At 38.1% G+C, this 17,095-nt stretch overlaps 1 protein-coding gene across 5 annotated transcripts in view; it reads right to left on the reverse strand.

Annotated features, from left to right (window-relative positions):
• The window catches only part of AFF2 (ALF transcription elongation factor 2), a 339,956-nt gene that overhangs the window by 227,633 nt on the left and 95,228 nt on the right, over window positions 1-17,095 (reverse strand). The window lies entirely within an intron of this gene.

Raw genomic sequence — 17,095 nt, forward strand, 5'->3', positions numbered from 1 at the left:
CCATGTTCTCCACTTGTATCACTCTAGCAAACATTTTGGTGGCAAGATGTCAGGGCTTTGAGAGTCACAGTGCCATCTTTCAGAAAAACAGGTTTTCCCATGTCCATTTACTGAAGTCACTCCATATTGTTGCTGATGGATTCATATTTATAATGATAGAAGTTTTGCATTAACATCTAGCCCACCACAAAGGGTTTATTACTGAAATGCCAATTCAACCATAGCTGTAATGACCCTATTTTATAAGGCACACATTTCAGGCGCTTTTGCAAATTATAAAAAAATGGAGCAGTTAAATTATGCTGCTAACATAATATGAATGTGTCATCACACTGTATCAAGCAATTTCATATCAAACAAGGATGTGATTATGGAATTTTGCTGTTACGATGCAAAAGAAGGAACTTGGAGAAAAAAGTGCAGTATAAGAACAATGACACCCTTTTCCTTTGCACTCAGCAACCTTTAGTGTCTTTCAGTTATGAGACAGCCTAGGACAGCTGAAAGTTAAAGTTGGACTGACACCTTATTAGATTTTTGTTTGGTTTATAAATAAAATAAATTGAGGATCTCAAATTCACCATGTGATTTCAACCAGAAAAACTGTGTGAAACAACAGATATCTCAGCCCTAACAAAGCTGTAGTTTCAAACTCTGAGTCTTCAGGCCTTTCATCATTGTATTTCTGCATTATTATACCACTAACGATGTAATACACAAAGGACAAAATGTCAGTCCTCAATGGAAATGAACACCCTACCCTTCAACATTCAACACTCAGACCTTAATTTAAATGTGTTATGTCATCAGACTATTATTCTTCCAGCTTTTTATAATGATTTCTAACACTGACATTGTACACCTGGCTGGAAAATGTTTCTTTTTAAACAATGCAAGAACTAACCAATATGTAAACCCAATAATTAAATTACCTTTAGCTGCTGGCCATTGTTATTCTGCACTCCTTTCCCACCAAGGGAGCTATAGTGATCTGATTTAAACAGCAATCTAGCAGAACATATTTCATTGCCCATGATTGTTGTGCAGAGTAAATTGGCTCACATCAGATTTGACTCTAATTTGGGTTTCAGAACAGTTAATTTGAACTTAAGCACTTATGGAAGGGCTGTTAACAAGAGGTGCCTGCACTGGAATTCTTCTCATTGCAGTGCTGTTATAATCCAGATTCTTATAGATCACATGTGTGTGCTTTCTAGCACTCCACTTGCAGCGTTAGGCATGGCAGAAAACAACTTACCAGACATTTAACAATGTTGAAGGAAAATAACACAGATGTACACAATAGATTCTTGCTATATGAGTGGCAAACAGAAATAAATATGTTTCTTTTCAAACACGCAGCTACCTTGTGACCTAATCATCTCAGGATTAAATCTACCTTAGTCCTTTATTGTGGTGTTTTGGTGTTTCAGTAAATCAAGTAGGGTCAAGTTCTGCCCATTCATAAGTTACCAAGAGATCCGTGGAAATACCTAATGGCTGAATTTTATCATTATTAGCTGTTACATTAATAGCACTAATGTCTTAAATCTTAACACTCTGGCTCATTAGCTTAGGTAAAAGACTATTAATGTAAAAGGTGTATTTTAGCCAATCAACAAAATTTATAAAGGCTTTTGTTTTGTTTTATAACATTGTCTCTCTTGCAGTACTGGTGATTAGTATAGACATTAGATCATAGTAATTCTATAATTAATAATGAAAATATGATCTAACAATATAAATACAAGCTCCACTATAGCTTGGGCTCAGACAGAGCTTAACTTAATTTTACCCTATCGTAAATCAAGTCTGTTACCCCTATTCATACCTAATTGGTTGGCGATTTTTTTTCCCCCTCAACAAAAGTATAACATATTTAGAAGGGACTAAAGGGAATTTGGGTTTGGATTTTCTTGTTTTCCAGCACACATCAAGAAACAAATTATTCTAAGATAGGCTCAGAAATTGTTCTTTTAAGCAACAATGGTGCCTACAGAAAACAAAAGTGTGCAGAACATATCTTAACCACCAAGATGGTTCAGTGGACAAAAGCAGACTCCTGATATTTTGGCAACTCATTGGAAGTCTCCTACTATCTCTGGTGCCTAAATGTGATCACAAACAAGTGGCACAGCACAAACTTAACCAGAAATGGCGCAAACAGACTGTCAGAAAGGAAAGTCCATTGTGACAAGTCTGGCTCATGGATACACAGTAAACCAGAGTCAGGCCCTACACTCTCATTCCAAAATTAAATTCTATATGGGTATACACAGAGAACACCACTGATTATGATAGGATTGAAAACCTGCAAAGAAGATTCCTATTACAAAGCCAAGCATCATTTGAGCATCAGTTACTGCCTGGATCCAAGTGCTGCTTCTGCAGTTTCAGTTGGCTGTTTTCTGTTGTTCTTTTCAGAAACATGATGTCCCAAGCCCAAGTTGTACTTGAGTCGGTGTAGAAATGCATTTAAGAAATATGTACTTAATTTTGAGAATTACCCTTTTGCATCCCGCACTGAATTATGAACTGTATTTTTAAGTTCAGATGTAATTAAAATAATTAACAATAGCAACGCCAACTATTTATTACACTATTAAAATATGTTCCACACTGTTCTTCATGTGTACTTGTTCATTTCCTCTAGACATAAGTAATGTGTAGACAGATACATTGTTTATTTATGACCCCAGTGACAGTAAATGTGGCATATGTGCCTACAATGTTTGACAGATAAAATGAGTTATTTACAGAAGCTGAGTTTATTGTTGATACTGAAACAGCAATAGTATTTGGAAACTTCTCCATTTATTTTCTCAAGAGCTGCTTTCACTGGAAATTGTGTTTTGTAGTGCTACCTAAAAAGATAGCACAAATAGTCCTGTCCACTCTGTAATGCAGTCATCACTGGTATCTGCTAATTTTAGAACGGTCCTTTTTACAGGTTTTGATTCAAACACTACTGAATTCAATGACAAGTTTTCTATAAGCAATTGTGGGTTAGGAATTCAGTCCTTATAAATAATACCTCTGCAGAAGGGTAGGTTTATTTCTGGGTTTCACTGTTTGGCATAATATAGAGAAGGTACAGATGTATGAGAGGAGGGAATTAGAGAACACTTTTGATCTATTAAGCTTAATTCTAAAGGGCTAAAAGTTGTTTCCAAAAATTGCTTCCATGAAGCCAAAAATAAAAATTCCACTGACTTTGTCAGGAAAACAAACAGATCCCTCCAGGAGAAAATACATTGATTATTCCTTTTTGGCAAAACTAATATGCTTAGACCAGATTTTGAAAAAATTACATATATCTCTTTTACTTGTGCAAGACTGATGTGTAGTGGGATATTTTTCTCCTTTATCCCCAACAATCTCCTTTACTCCATTTTCTATCCTTTGTTTTGGAATGGCTCAGAGCATTCTCACAAAACACTGCAGCCAGTGTCAGTGGCAGTGAGCACTGCCCTGGCTCTAAACCTGCTGCTGTGAAGTTCTGCTTGTTGTGCAAGTGTGTTATGCAAGATGCTGCAAGTTGAAGAGCCCAGTGTCAAAGGTAATCCCTACAGAGCCTTGCATAACAGCCACATGCAAAATGACACTGTTGGCTTTTCATTGGTTCTGCATGTGAGTTGTTTTCTTTTTTTTGTTGTTGTAGCTTGGGTTTTTGTCTTTTCAAATGAATTCTGCAATTTAACTTTTTTCCCCCCTGCAAAATCTTGATAGACCTGTGTGCACGTTTTGCTTAACTTTCAAGTGCCTTTATACACAACCTATATGGCACATATTTTTATATACACAGACTCTTGTGACAGCTATGCAGGCCTCAAAACTTTTGGAAGCCTTTCAAGGAATACTTGTGCTGTCTGTTTTGGGCAGACCTGAGTTAATCTCAGTCTGTGCTTCAGGCTGGAAAAAATAAAGTGTAAGCCTGAGCTGAGGCTCTCAGCACAGTTTATTAGCTCAAACACAAAGCTGTGGTAAATGCAGTCCTGTGGCTTCCCCCCGGCCACCCCCCTCTTCCTCAGACCAGAGAGAAAGCAATCATTCATTCATGAAGGAAAAGTGTTCCAAAATATCAGCTATGTTCTTTGCCCATTGTGATAGTCAATCCAAGGTGAGACTTTGCTACAAGGATGTAGGATTACAACAATCCATATGCAAAGTCCAGCCTTCACCACTGTAAAAATACACAAAAAATGGTGGGAGAACACATCTGAATACCTTCTCTTACATACATAAATGCAGGAGCTTTGGCTCGACACCTCATACACATGTATTCTAATCACCTCGGGGTTTAAGAGCAGCTTGTTCGCTCAAAGCTCCCTAACAGAAGATATGGGATTGTTTCTCAGGTACAAAGCCGACTTACCGACTACTCAAAATGTTCAGACTTTTCTATGACATGTTGTGCTGATGTCACAGCACCACAGTAATCTGCAATCTGCATCTGATGGTATATAAGAGGGAAACAGGAAATATTAAGTCCCAAGAGTCATGGGACATCAACATTGTGGGCAAAGTGGATCTTGCTTCATTTGTAAATGGACTAAGTGGGAAAGTAGTTGTGGGAACAAAGAAGAATTTAAGAAATAATTTTATGATCCCACTTAGTAAGAGACAGAAAAGAAATGCCACTAAATTTAAGCATTGAACGGAACAGAAAACATTCAGCTGAAAACTGACTCCCTTGGGTCTAATTTTTGGTGGAAGGACCAGAAATGACAATGTTAGGACCTGTGATATTCATTTATTCAGGGCCAAAATCAGAAACCTGATGTAGTGAAGATCTCCAAGTAGCACCATGTCACAGGAGACAAGGCAGCAAAATCTGTAATTCCTTCCCACTTTTATCATATGTGATCTATTGTGAAACCACAGCAATGTACCAGGAAAAGCCTTTCCAGCCTCTGTAAGTGTGGATGTAGATCTAAATGCTCACCTATGTAATGCTTATCTATAATTTTGGATTTGTACACATGCACAAACACAGAGAACACAAATTGGTGAAATCCCTGCCAGAAAAATAATTATCTATGAAGACCACAAAAGCTCAAGTTAATAGAGTGCGGAAGCCAATCTTACTTGCAGTACTTTGAAGAAACAGGTGCCCACAATTACATTCCTCCTCACCATGCAGTGTCCCATGTTAGCTAATAGGAAAACAAATTAAATACTGCCATTAAACAGGCCTTCCCACAGCCAGGATCCCAAGTAAATTTGGCTTCCTTAAAGGACAATCCTAACATTCATCTGGGTTCATCTGGGAGCAGCATTTCCTATGTATTTGACACAACCAGCCTTTTCTTCAGCATCAGAGCTGCTTGTCTTATTTCAGCTATTTGGTCTTCAACAAACATTTTTTTTGTGGTTAATGGAAGGGGAAATCCCTCTCTCTGTTCATGCCTCTGTTCCCTCCTGTCCTTCAGCGATCTGCCATCTGCCTTGCTCTAGAAACTAAAATGCATGAAGCAGCCAAGAACATGGAGATTTGCTCTGAGCGCCCATTTCTGAAACCCCATCCAAGATTTGTTATGGAAAATCTTCTGTGCTTGGCTGTAAAGAACAGTTCCCTTTCAAGGTGCCTAGTTAAGAAAGCTGCCTCTAGCACTTACAGAAGCTTTCCCTTCTCAAAGAGCTGGAGAATTCAGCCCATGCTGAGGAGAAGGCACGGTCTTCTCCATTTCTGTCACCTGCTGATTCAGCCATTTATGGTTCTTACAGGGAAGCAGTTGTGAGGTGCCTCGGGGAGGCACAGAGTTAGTTTCAGATAAGCACTGTGAAAGGAGAGGCATTGCTGTAAGCTATGTGTGTGAATTTTGACCCCCTGTGTTGGGGGATGGGCAGTGTGAGCCCTGGATGAAGTTACCCCACCCCAAACCCCTTGTGAGGAGCAGCCCAGTAGCTCTGATTGGGTTTTAGTCCCTGGGGCGTTTCTCCCTTGCTGTGTTTCTAGTGGTCCCTGATCCTGAACTCCACCCTCAAGGGTGGAAACCCTCTGTCCCTCAAAAGCCCCTGCTCTGCCTTTATTCGGGGCTCTCTGTTCTGGATCTGAGTTTGTTCCCATGCTGAATAAATGGTTTCATGAACAGGAGCCCATTTCGTTGGTGTTCCATGCTGGTCCCCAGAACCCTGCAGCTTCCCTGGACGAGATCCTGGAGTTGCGGACTGCAACAGGAAGCTATAGGAGTCAGGTGCCCTTTCTCTACTACTAGGACAGGTAATTTATCCCAGGTTACTTGTCACTGTCGGACACAAAATGATTCAAATGGACACAGCTCAAGGTGTGGTGAAAGAATAATAAGCATTTATTTGTTCTTTCAGTATTTATAGGTTTTCGACCATGACCAGGGATTGGATAGTCAGGTCACCACCTTCCCAACCACACTGGCCATGAGAGACATCCATGAAAAGGCATATCTTTAATGGAATGTATAAATACCTATGTTTATAGTTACTTTCCTGGGAAAGTGGCTAGAACTTGTGAGAACAATATCAAAAGGCCTGATTCTCAGGGCGACAGTTACTCACTACTTGTCCCAGGGCCAGAGAATGGAGCTGTACCTCTGCTAGCAATAAGTGCAGCACAGCAGAAGTCAATCTGCAGAGAGAGTTGGTGCCAAGAATCCACAGGGTGTGTGTCTTGGGGGAAAGGAGATGAGAGATGGGGGCTGTGTGGCACTAGTATGACTTCTCCTGAGCACCAGAGAGCATCTGAAGCATGTTACTGGCATCCCTGCAGACGTTCTCTTGTTTTCCTTTCAACCTAAAAAACTTTACTTCACATATTCAGAGACCACACCTCAATCAACCAAAAAACAGCAACTGGGGAAGCTCAGATTTCTTTACTAAGTGTGCTCCTCAGAAAAACTAAAAGGCTAACAGAAAGGCAGTATTTTTATTTCTAGCACCTGGCTCTTTCAACCAAGCAAAGTCAATAGTAATATGATATTCCTGATTTAGTTAAATCATTTAGCATCTGAAATCTGGTTGCTTATCTGAAATGTTCATTATAGCTAAAACACTGGCTCTGAAAAAGGGGGATGAAAATTATAAGTAAATAGGCCATCTCTCACAAATCTAATACTTGGGACTAGGGACTTACAGCATGTAGAATTCTAATAAAAGCAGAAAAAACCACCATTATTATCAAAATAAATCAAATATATTCAGTATATCAAAGTATATTAAAAACTGTAGCAAACAATTTTCTTGATTAAATGCAGGTGCAGTTACATCTTAATAAAACGTGTTTAGGAAAACAGCATTTGCAAATTTTAATTTTTCTTCTCCTTGGAAGAGAAATAATTCTCTACAGCCTACTCTTGATTTCAGTCCTAAATAAGTTTAATTTGGACTGACCATTTATGGCCCAATTTTGCTTCTTCTAATCAAAATCAGAAAGCCTTTGTCCACATGTGGAATTATTGGTATTACCTACAGCAATACTATCACAAAAGGGCAGGACAGGTCTAGCCTAGCTGTATTTTACCATCACCTCGACATCTCACAGAAAAGGGTCTGCTTCTCAGTCTGGTTCATTTTGTTTAGCTTTAGCATAGTGAACTGGACATTTTATGTGTCAAGGAACTGACAAGAACCAGTTTATCACTACATGGAGGGGAAAAAGCAATAGCACTTGTATGTAAAATTTTGTGGGATTTAAATATACTTCTTTGTATTCAGTATGCAGAAACTTGGTGAATGCAGTCCTGCCTCCATTCCACTCTGCCCAGTCATTTTCTATCTGGTAGTGGAAGAAATAATTTGACAATGAAAAAATGTCAACCATTGGTCCAGGCATTGCATATCCCCTTATTGGCTTTTTGTCACTCCACAGACTTCAGGAAACTTAAATGGTCAAGTTTTGCTCTCAGAAATATTGGCAAAGCTTGAAATCCCTGATTTCCATACTTTGGATCTGCAAACCATTTGTGGTCCATGATACCACAGTGCATGGTGCTCGCCATAAATCCGTGTTAAATTGTGACCTTTGTGATCATGGGATTGTGGAATGAATGATGTGGTTGCTAGGATAATTGTCTGGAATAAAAAGTACCCTTTTTAGTATTTCCCTAGCTAAATTTATGCCATATTTAATGTGAATGTGTAACTGCATGTGTTGGCGGGAAGGAAAGATGTTACAATCTCTCTTTATTCCAATGCAAAATAAACTGTGAAGTTTTTCTTCACAAGGAAGCCGCTTAAGAAAGCTACTCCTGGATGCAAAGAGAGGTTCAAAATTAACTGTGTTCAAGTGTAAGTAGCATATGCTAGTACCAATTACATTTTTGGGAGAGGTTTAAGGTTTTCTGATGACATGAAAGTTAGGGTTTCTTCACATCAAAAAGGATTAAACTGAGTTAAGGTAACTGACCAGGCTGTGAAGGAAGCCTTCATTCAGGATGAACTGTAAGTAATAGAATCCAAATCCTGACTCCCCCAAGCCACCTTAGGATTCTTATGTTTAAGAATCTCTAAGTTTACAAAGTATCTATTAGAGTTTTAACATATTGAAGAAAGAATTATCTCAATGTTTATATTTAAAATACTGGCAAATGTAAATGGATGCCTGGGTATTTACAAATAGAAGAAGTAATTGACAGCTTGTCTTGTGTATTTAAGCATCACAGCTTGCAGTTCAGTGAAATATAACCCAACGAGTTTACACATCTGGGGAATATAACAATGGGAAATTATTCTGAGGACATGTGCAAGGGAATGTAGCGTGAATTAATGGAAATATATTTAGACTGGCAGTATTAATTGGCACTATTGATGAGGTTGGGGCTTAGACCTATGATCACTGACTTCTCTCAGAGATCTTTGTGAATCCAGGCAAAATTTCCAGGCTCATTAGCCTGGAAAGTGACTGAATCCATACTTATCTTGCCTCTTCTTCCCTCAGCTCCCCAAACCTTTTCTTTAAACTCAGTGTTACAGGACAACTAGCTACTTCAGCAGCACTCATAGAAAAAATGAAAATCACCTTTCTTGGCTTTCCTGAGCTGAACGTACATAAAATTATCCCCACTAATGTGACTGTGGGCAATGAAACCAAGAATGCAACTCCAAGAAACTTCTTGGAGATGGTTTCTATATGCTCTTCTGTCGCAAAAAAGAACAGTCATTCCCTCCCTAGGAAGAGAAATGGATACTGTGTGGGCCAATCATGGCCTCTTATCCTCAGTTAGGAGTTTGGTATCTTTAATGCTACCACAGGTATCCTGTCTTGTGTGTATTAATTAAATAGTATGGATACTGTTTGTTCCATTTTTCCATGCTTACCTAAATTTATGCTATTCTACTACTCTTAAGATTACTGAATCTGAATGATGAATCACTGTATGAGAGAATGGAAAACAAACTTTGCAATGATCCAGCAGGAAGAGAAAGGCAGAAGTGAATTCCTCTACTCACAACAGGAGACCTGGTGGTGGTAGTTGCTACATCACACTGATTTTCAAAGAAGACATTTAAAAACTTCCTTTGGCCTGAGATATAACTCTTGGAATTTTTAAACTGTTTTTCTCTTGCTTTATTATATGATGGAACAAGCCAATTTTTCTTTTAAAATGGGAAATGGTATCACTCTGCCATAACAAAAGCCTGTTTTAGATTGGTTTATTGCCCAGTTTTTAAATGCACATTGCCACAGCATTTCAAAGGAGTGTATTTACATTTACCTTTCTAAAACACACAGTATATTATGTTACAGTTAAAAACCCACAAACTCAATGTGATATTTCTTAACTAATTTACTCCCAAGCCAATATGTATTTTAATGTTCCAAACTGTTGCTAATTAACACATGGAAATATTTTAACATGGATTTTGATTAATTCCATTTAACAGTCTAACCAGTGCTAAAGCATATGTGGTATGCCATTTCTTTCTTTTGAGGAAGGCATTGGCATTAAATCTTTCAATCTTCCTGAGCACCAAATGCTAATTTCAGGAAGATTAAATAACAGACTGCAGCTACAGTTTCCTTTCTTTACTTCCCAGAAAGTGAAATGAACATATTTATGTGGGAGGAATTTCTTTACTGCACAAGCCAAAATACAGAAATTAGATTTTTTTCCCCAACATTGCTAATACACCAGCAATTTCCTGCCAACTAAATAACTCTAACCTATATCTGCAGTTCATGGAGCACTGCCAAGTTATATGTTCAATTTTCTTCCACTGTGGTTTTTTTTTTATTAAAGTATTCCCATATGATGCTTTCACTTGCAGCTCCTAAATGCTTTTCCATACTTGAATCAGAGACTACAGCATATAGTGAGGTGACTCTGGCCATAACACCAGAAATGCTCATGTAAGACCTCCTCCGATTTTCACATTTTGAAGGTATGTAATACATATTATTTGTGTTGCTGCAATGGTTTAAAAACTGAGTGTAATTCTGCCTGTCAACAAACTAAAGGCCAGAAAACACCCTTAGGTGTGCATGTGAGTAAGCACCTCACACCTGTGAGAATGCAGGAGAGAGAGCAGGAGAGGCTGCCTGGGACCAGGGGGTCAGTGACCTGAGTGTCAGCCCAGCTTTCCATGAGATGGAGTCTGATCAGCTTAAGAGCAGTTAAGCACTTCTGTTCTTGTGATCTCCATCAGAAAGGTGACCACATCTGAGTATTGCAGTTCCTCTTTCCCATATGGTGAGTCCAGTTTTGCTCTGCTTACACCCACTGTCCATCTACTATCCTATGGTCAGTATGTTCCTACTGGGAGCTGAAACAGAGTGCACTGTACATTCACATCACACCTGCATCTCCTTCATGACCTCCTCACCTCTGTTGACTAAGCAACCTTTTCTTTAGATTCTTTCCCTAGGTCTTATTTTACTTGTTGCAATATTCTCCGTAAATCTTCATTTAGCTTCTAATATATGGTGCTGTCCCTCTTCCTTTACCTTTCACTAGCTGTATTTTTGTATCAACTGCTCATGTAACATCGGAAGTGTTTTATGTTTGATTTCCTACTCTGTCTTCAATACCCAATCACATTCTGCATCATTCAGCTGTCTGGATTCCTGGCATTTGCAAGAAGCATTCCAGTTGTTCCTTACTGATCTACCCCTACCAGATACAACAGTCTAATTTTCTACTTGACTGCCATTTTCACTGGGATTAAAACTTTCTTCTCCAAGACTGCATTTAGACCCCCTGATTTTCTTTATGCTTTTTTTACACATTTAACGGGTGTGTGTTGGATGCAATGTTTTCATCATATTTGGTGTGGCACTGGGAGAAAGTTATAGCTTCTAGAGAGAGTCCCTGCTGTTGTTCAAGAAGCAGAGGCTGTCCAGATATGATCATTTGGCATTTAAGGAAAAAAGTAAAAACCACTACACCAGAGAAGCCCCAGGTTCAATCCCAGCGACGATTCACAACAACTGTCACTGCCCATGCAGAAATGTGTGCACACTCTCCTGCCTGCATTTGAAAAAACATGTGACTTCTGTTCTGTTTCTCTCTATTTAAAACCTTAGTTTCTCCATGAAGAATAAGGGTTGTGGAAAAAAAATATGAGAATTTTGACAGGAATGAGCAGTGAATATGTAGATAGTTTTTTTCAATCTAGCTGTGTGTTACTTTAGAGGTTGCATCAGCTAAAATAAAATTTAACATAGCTGATGGTAAAGTTTAAAAATGGCCATTCATTGTAGTACAAAAGACCAAATGCTGATACCTGAATATCTGCCCATCTTGTTCTCAGAAAGAAGCATGCATGCTATTCACATGAGAACTGATCACAACCCAGAGTGTAAACACACATCATGAAACATTCAAATACGTGAAAATGGCGTTTTCCCATATTTTTTTACAGGAGCATTGTTTATTTCACTGTTCAGAGAGAATAATTTCATTAAAGTAGGTTATGTTCCAGAAGAGTATTAAAAACTAGTGCAAAGGCTTCAACTTTGTTCCACCTGCTAGGCTGGTCCTAAAAGAATGCGCTTGTTAGCTGGCAGGTAAGCAGACTACTAATACTAAGATCCAAGAACATCCTTCCTTATGCATTTGCATTGCCAGATAGATAGATACAAGGTGCTGAAAAATTTGCTCTACCAACTCCTGGTTATTATTAAAAAGGTGCATTAACAGTCAACATTGAGATAATGTAACACTTAATGCTGGTTGTACACAGCTTGTGATATTTTCCATTAAAAAAGTGATTGTTCCATAGTCATACACCAAATTTATTGTCAAAGCTACAAATACACCCTTCAGTCCCCTTGCAGCCTTTGAATTATGCCTTCACATCTTTGCTCAAGCCAAACAAATTCTTCTACTGCTCTCCCCAAAGTCTTTGAGGTCATTTTACTTTGTGACATTTCATAAGACACCAAATGAGACAAGCAATTACTCTGGCACTGGGAATTTCAAATAGATTTAAAAAAAAGATAAATCACTCTCCAAGACATCACAGGTCTGACTCTTCCCAGAATTAACTCTAACTTCACTCAGACTTTTTTTCTTCTTTGCAGCAAGTCAAAATTAGGAATAGCTTACAAAACAAATACCCACTAATGAACGAACAATGGGAAAGAAGAAACCTAACCCCTCTTTCCCCAAACCAAACACACAATGTCAGTTCTTTTAGCCACACTTATTCAAGCAACTTAAGTGCCCTGTTCTGAAATGCAGACTTCCCACTGGTCACAGTGGTTCAAAATCAGACCCTAAATATGCTTATCTGTGTTTGATTTAAAATAGACAAGCTGTCCTCTTGCTATTCCAGCAAAACAGCTTTGCTAGCCATTGTCCAGGCTATCGGACAGTAGCCTCCAAAAGGCCACAATAACATGGTGTCATATGGTCTTCATTTAGAAGTATCATAAGAACATTACTTCTCACAGTATTTACAAATTAAAAACATATGTCTGTAACCTCTAATACTGCAAGAAACACTGCTCTTTGGGTTTTTTTTTTTGGCCTCAGACTTTTGAAATATGAGCCAAGCAAAGGGATTTCTTCTTAATGCGTGATTCAGTCCATTCTTCTTCCAAGCTCGAAGCTGGGGGGACAGCTAAAGCTGGCATTTGAAAAAAGTGATTTGCCCAGAACTACATGTACTACAGCTGGCAAGTAGAGTAGCATGTATATCAAAAAGGGGTACAAAAAGACTGGTTAAAGGCATCTACTTTCTATTACATTTAAAAAGAAAGAAGGTATTTGGTTCCTACAGAGAGTTTTATAATTCATATATAAGCCTCTTGCATTTACTATTTAGGTTGAATCAATATGGTTATCTACCTGTCAATTTTTCTTACTCTTTAATGCAGAAGGAGAACAGCCTTTTTTTATGGCTAGCTCAGAAAGCACTAAGCAAATCAATACATGCAGTGATAACAGAATGATTTGAAACACGTAACAGAAGCTTATCACTTTGCAGTATACTGAACCCGTCAAAATATTTTCCTAGAAGTAAAGTGAAAATAGAAGTTCTCAATTTTTTATTCCTTAAGTGGGTGGTGACATAGATGTCGTAGGCCCTTTGGATTTGTTTCTAACTTTGTATTTTCGGGAAAATTTCGTACATGAGCATTTGCAACTTTGCAGGAACACGAAGCCAATTCTGTAGTAAGATTTAAAACTCTGCCTTGAGAATCAAAAAAATATCTCAATTGCTCTTGATTCCCCATCCCTAAATATTTATTGGAAATCCATGCATTGTTCTAGGGAACTAGGCATAAAGTTTTCCAGGAATGCAGCTTCTGATCTTCCCACAGACCTTAAAACCCTCTGCTTTGCTCAGTGCTCTCAGTAATTTTTGCTTGAGCCCAGTCTGAAAAGTACAGGCTTTCTTTCAGCTATCACCTGCTGTGTTAGTCAATTTGAAATAATTTGTAAGCATCTGATTCCTAGAGGTTTAAATATACATACATATATGAAGATTCTGGATTTTAAAGCAGCAGAGAGAGGATCAGCTGTTACTGTGGTCTCTAACATCTACTTTTTTTAAGAAATGCATAGGATTTACATACGCAGCTCTCTTCAAGTGGTAAGTAACAATCATCTGCCATTTCACAGGATTTAAGTAGGTGGAATTCTGCATAATACAAAAGTACTTTGCAATATTCCCGACTTGCTACAATTTATCAAATGTTAAATGCAAGCTCAAAATTAGTATATATGCGTGAGCATGTAAGTATGCATGTAAATACATACTAAAGAGACAAGAGTTAACAGGAAAGGAATAAGAAATAATGTTTACAGGTTGAGGCTTTCTATCCCAGTTTTAGCTCCAAGGCCATTGCTATCAACTCTATGTCATGAGATCTGGTGGATTTCTGCATGTGCCCCAGGAACTCACATGATGGCCCCATGGTTTCCCAGTTCATGAAGATCTGCTCCACAACTTCTGAATCTCAGGGGCTACCAGGCCTGGGTAGGCATCAAACTATAAAAGGTTTCACCTTCACCCTTAGAAAACAATATTGATATGAAAAACATAGCAAAAAGGTAAAAAGAAATCAGTAGGATCACAAAATCACAAAGAAACCCTTCCATGACATAACAATAAGTTTACAGAGGCTTTTTCTGTTTCTCTACCAGAAATGGCCACTCATGGTGTAGTCTGAACTAGCTTTGTGTGAGCAAGCCAAGGTCTGGAAATCACGCAGCAGCACCCACTCAGAGGCAAAGATTAGTCCACAGGTGTGTAAGAGGTGCTAACTCTACCTCCTGACCCAACCTGGTGAGTCTGTGTGAACTCACTGTGAATCTCTATGACCTTGGAAATCATTAACCCATGATCCCTTGCCCAGCAGAGAGACACCAGCAGCGAGGCATTAACAATGCTGTCTGCTCCAGAGGAGCTGAAAGATGGATGGGCATCTTTGATGGCAGAATTTGGCCCAGCAAATGAGCTGAGATTCTTAGAGCAGCACCTCAAGTGACACAAATTATGTTATAAAATTGATCACTTCCTTACACATGGCAGAACACTTCCAGGGCACTCAACATGTTATTCCATTAAGCCATGATAAATAACACCATATTTCCACATCAGTCTGAGCACTTCTTTTAAATCTGCTTGTTCAAATATTTCGTTACTTATTCCCCTCTCTCTCTGTAAGATAGCAAGAACATTCTTTTTGTTTTCCAACACTCACTGAAAACCTTTTGGTGTGCATACTATCTGCATAAACTCAGCAACTTGAAAAAATGGACTCAGATATACAGGAAAACGACAAAAAAAATTATGAAGAAATGCCCCAAAACAGTAACTCTCCTATCGCTAGCTTGAAGATCACCACCATCACCTGGAACACTGTTAAAATGGAAACCTGTAGAGTAGGAACAAAATTGTTTCAAACAGATCACTATGGCTCAAGGTGGCTTGGGAAGGTTCATAAATTGATAAGCACCACCAAAGGATCATATGCCTTCACATCAATTGTAGAAAGATTACAACAGAGCCACTCACTGCAGTCATTCTGAAAAGGTTATGGGTTTCACAGGTGTGCACTGTCAGTTCTGATTAAGCTTAAACTAAACCAGTTATCTATAATGTTGGATTGGAAGGAGTTTTATAGCCAAACGCAAGCTAAATCAAATTCAGGATACACATCTGTGGAAAAACACAGAGGGCCAAAGTTCACAGTCCTGACACAGGCAAAAAAATCCAACCCCCAAAACTCAGGAGGAGATTTGCCTGTAAAAGATCCATCAGTCTAGTCATTATCCTGTGTTCTGTCTCAAAAAGGAAAGTTATTTTGTCAAAGCTTTGGGTTTTCTTTCCCTCTTTAACTTACCATTCACTCTCAAAATGCAGACTGCTTTAATATTATTATCTACTTTCATTTCTAAATTTCCTAGTTTACCATTTATCTAAACATATATGAAATTAATTAAGCATCTATACTTTTCACTACAGAGGATATAAGCAGCAACAAATTCACAATTCAATTTTTCATCTTTGCAACTAGGAATGTTTCCAAAAACAACAGTTCATATCAGAGGTTCCTATAGCTATGCAAGAAGAATGTGGGTGAAGTTGTGAACCCAAAAAATATTGTTAACAACTCAATCAATTTCATAGTGCAAGGATTTCACTTAAAAAGCACAGAAATTAAAAATGCATCCTTAATATTCTATTCTTAATAGTTGACCCCAATTGCAAAAGGTACATTTTATTTCCAAAGATACTATGCATTAATGCTGCACTTTAAAGTGCTTCTGTTGACTCATAGCATTAATAGATGGCAAGAGCGAAAAAATGTTTTTGCAACATCATTATTTCCTCTGCATGCAATTATTTACTTGCCAAACAATGCTAGCGACAAATCGCAGCAGACTCTGAAGTCATCTACACTAGCAGATTTTTAACCCAAGGTAAAAATAAACAGAAACATCTGTAAAGTAATCTTGCAGAAAGCTACGTTTATTAACAAATACATTTTCTAATAAAACACCATCTGCAAGCAACCCTCAGCTTCCACTTGATATAAATAGGCCTTTTACTGTTTTCAGATGCAGTTCCCAGAAAATTATTCCAAGCTCTACTGCAAAACACATCAGTCTTTGTTGCTGCCTGGAATGTTAATAAATAACATCAAGTTTTTAAATAGTCAAACAAATTATTGGCTTGAAACAATCATTGCAATAGAAAAAGCTGACCTTTTGCAATAAAGTGGTTTAAGAATGCATCGCTCCTCATTCCTAGCATAAAAATATTACCAAGCAGGGAAATATTTTTGGGAAAACAGAAAGCTATGAAAAACCCATCTTGCAATTCTTCTCATATGTACACTGTACACCTACCTTCCAAAGGTTACTGGTTTAGAAAAAATCAGACTAAGAGAAAATATATACAGAGTATAAATAGTTCAGTCCATATCTTTATTATACATTTGTGCTTGGAATGGACACGAATATGAACCAACTAAAATGTTCCTCACAGGACTACTGTTCTGACCAGCAATACAAAATTCAACAGCTTAAATGGCTGATTGCAGAGATTGGGACTGAATCCCAGTATTAAGAGCTCTTCAAAATGAATAAAAGCTTCAATGGGACACATTTTCATAAGCATTATTCACAACTTAAGTCACATTAATTCAAATAAAAAGAAGAAACAG

Source organism: Pseudopodoces humilis, chromosome 15, assembly GCF_049639895.1.
Source record: "Pseudopodoces humilis isolate 2021_Gansu_Grassland_sample_001 chromosome 15, ASM4963989v1, whole genome shotgun sequence".
Classification (NCBI taxonomy): Eukaryota; Metazoa; Chordata; class Aves; order Passeriformes; family Paridae; genus Pseudopodoces; species Pseudopodoces humilis.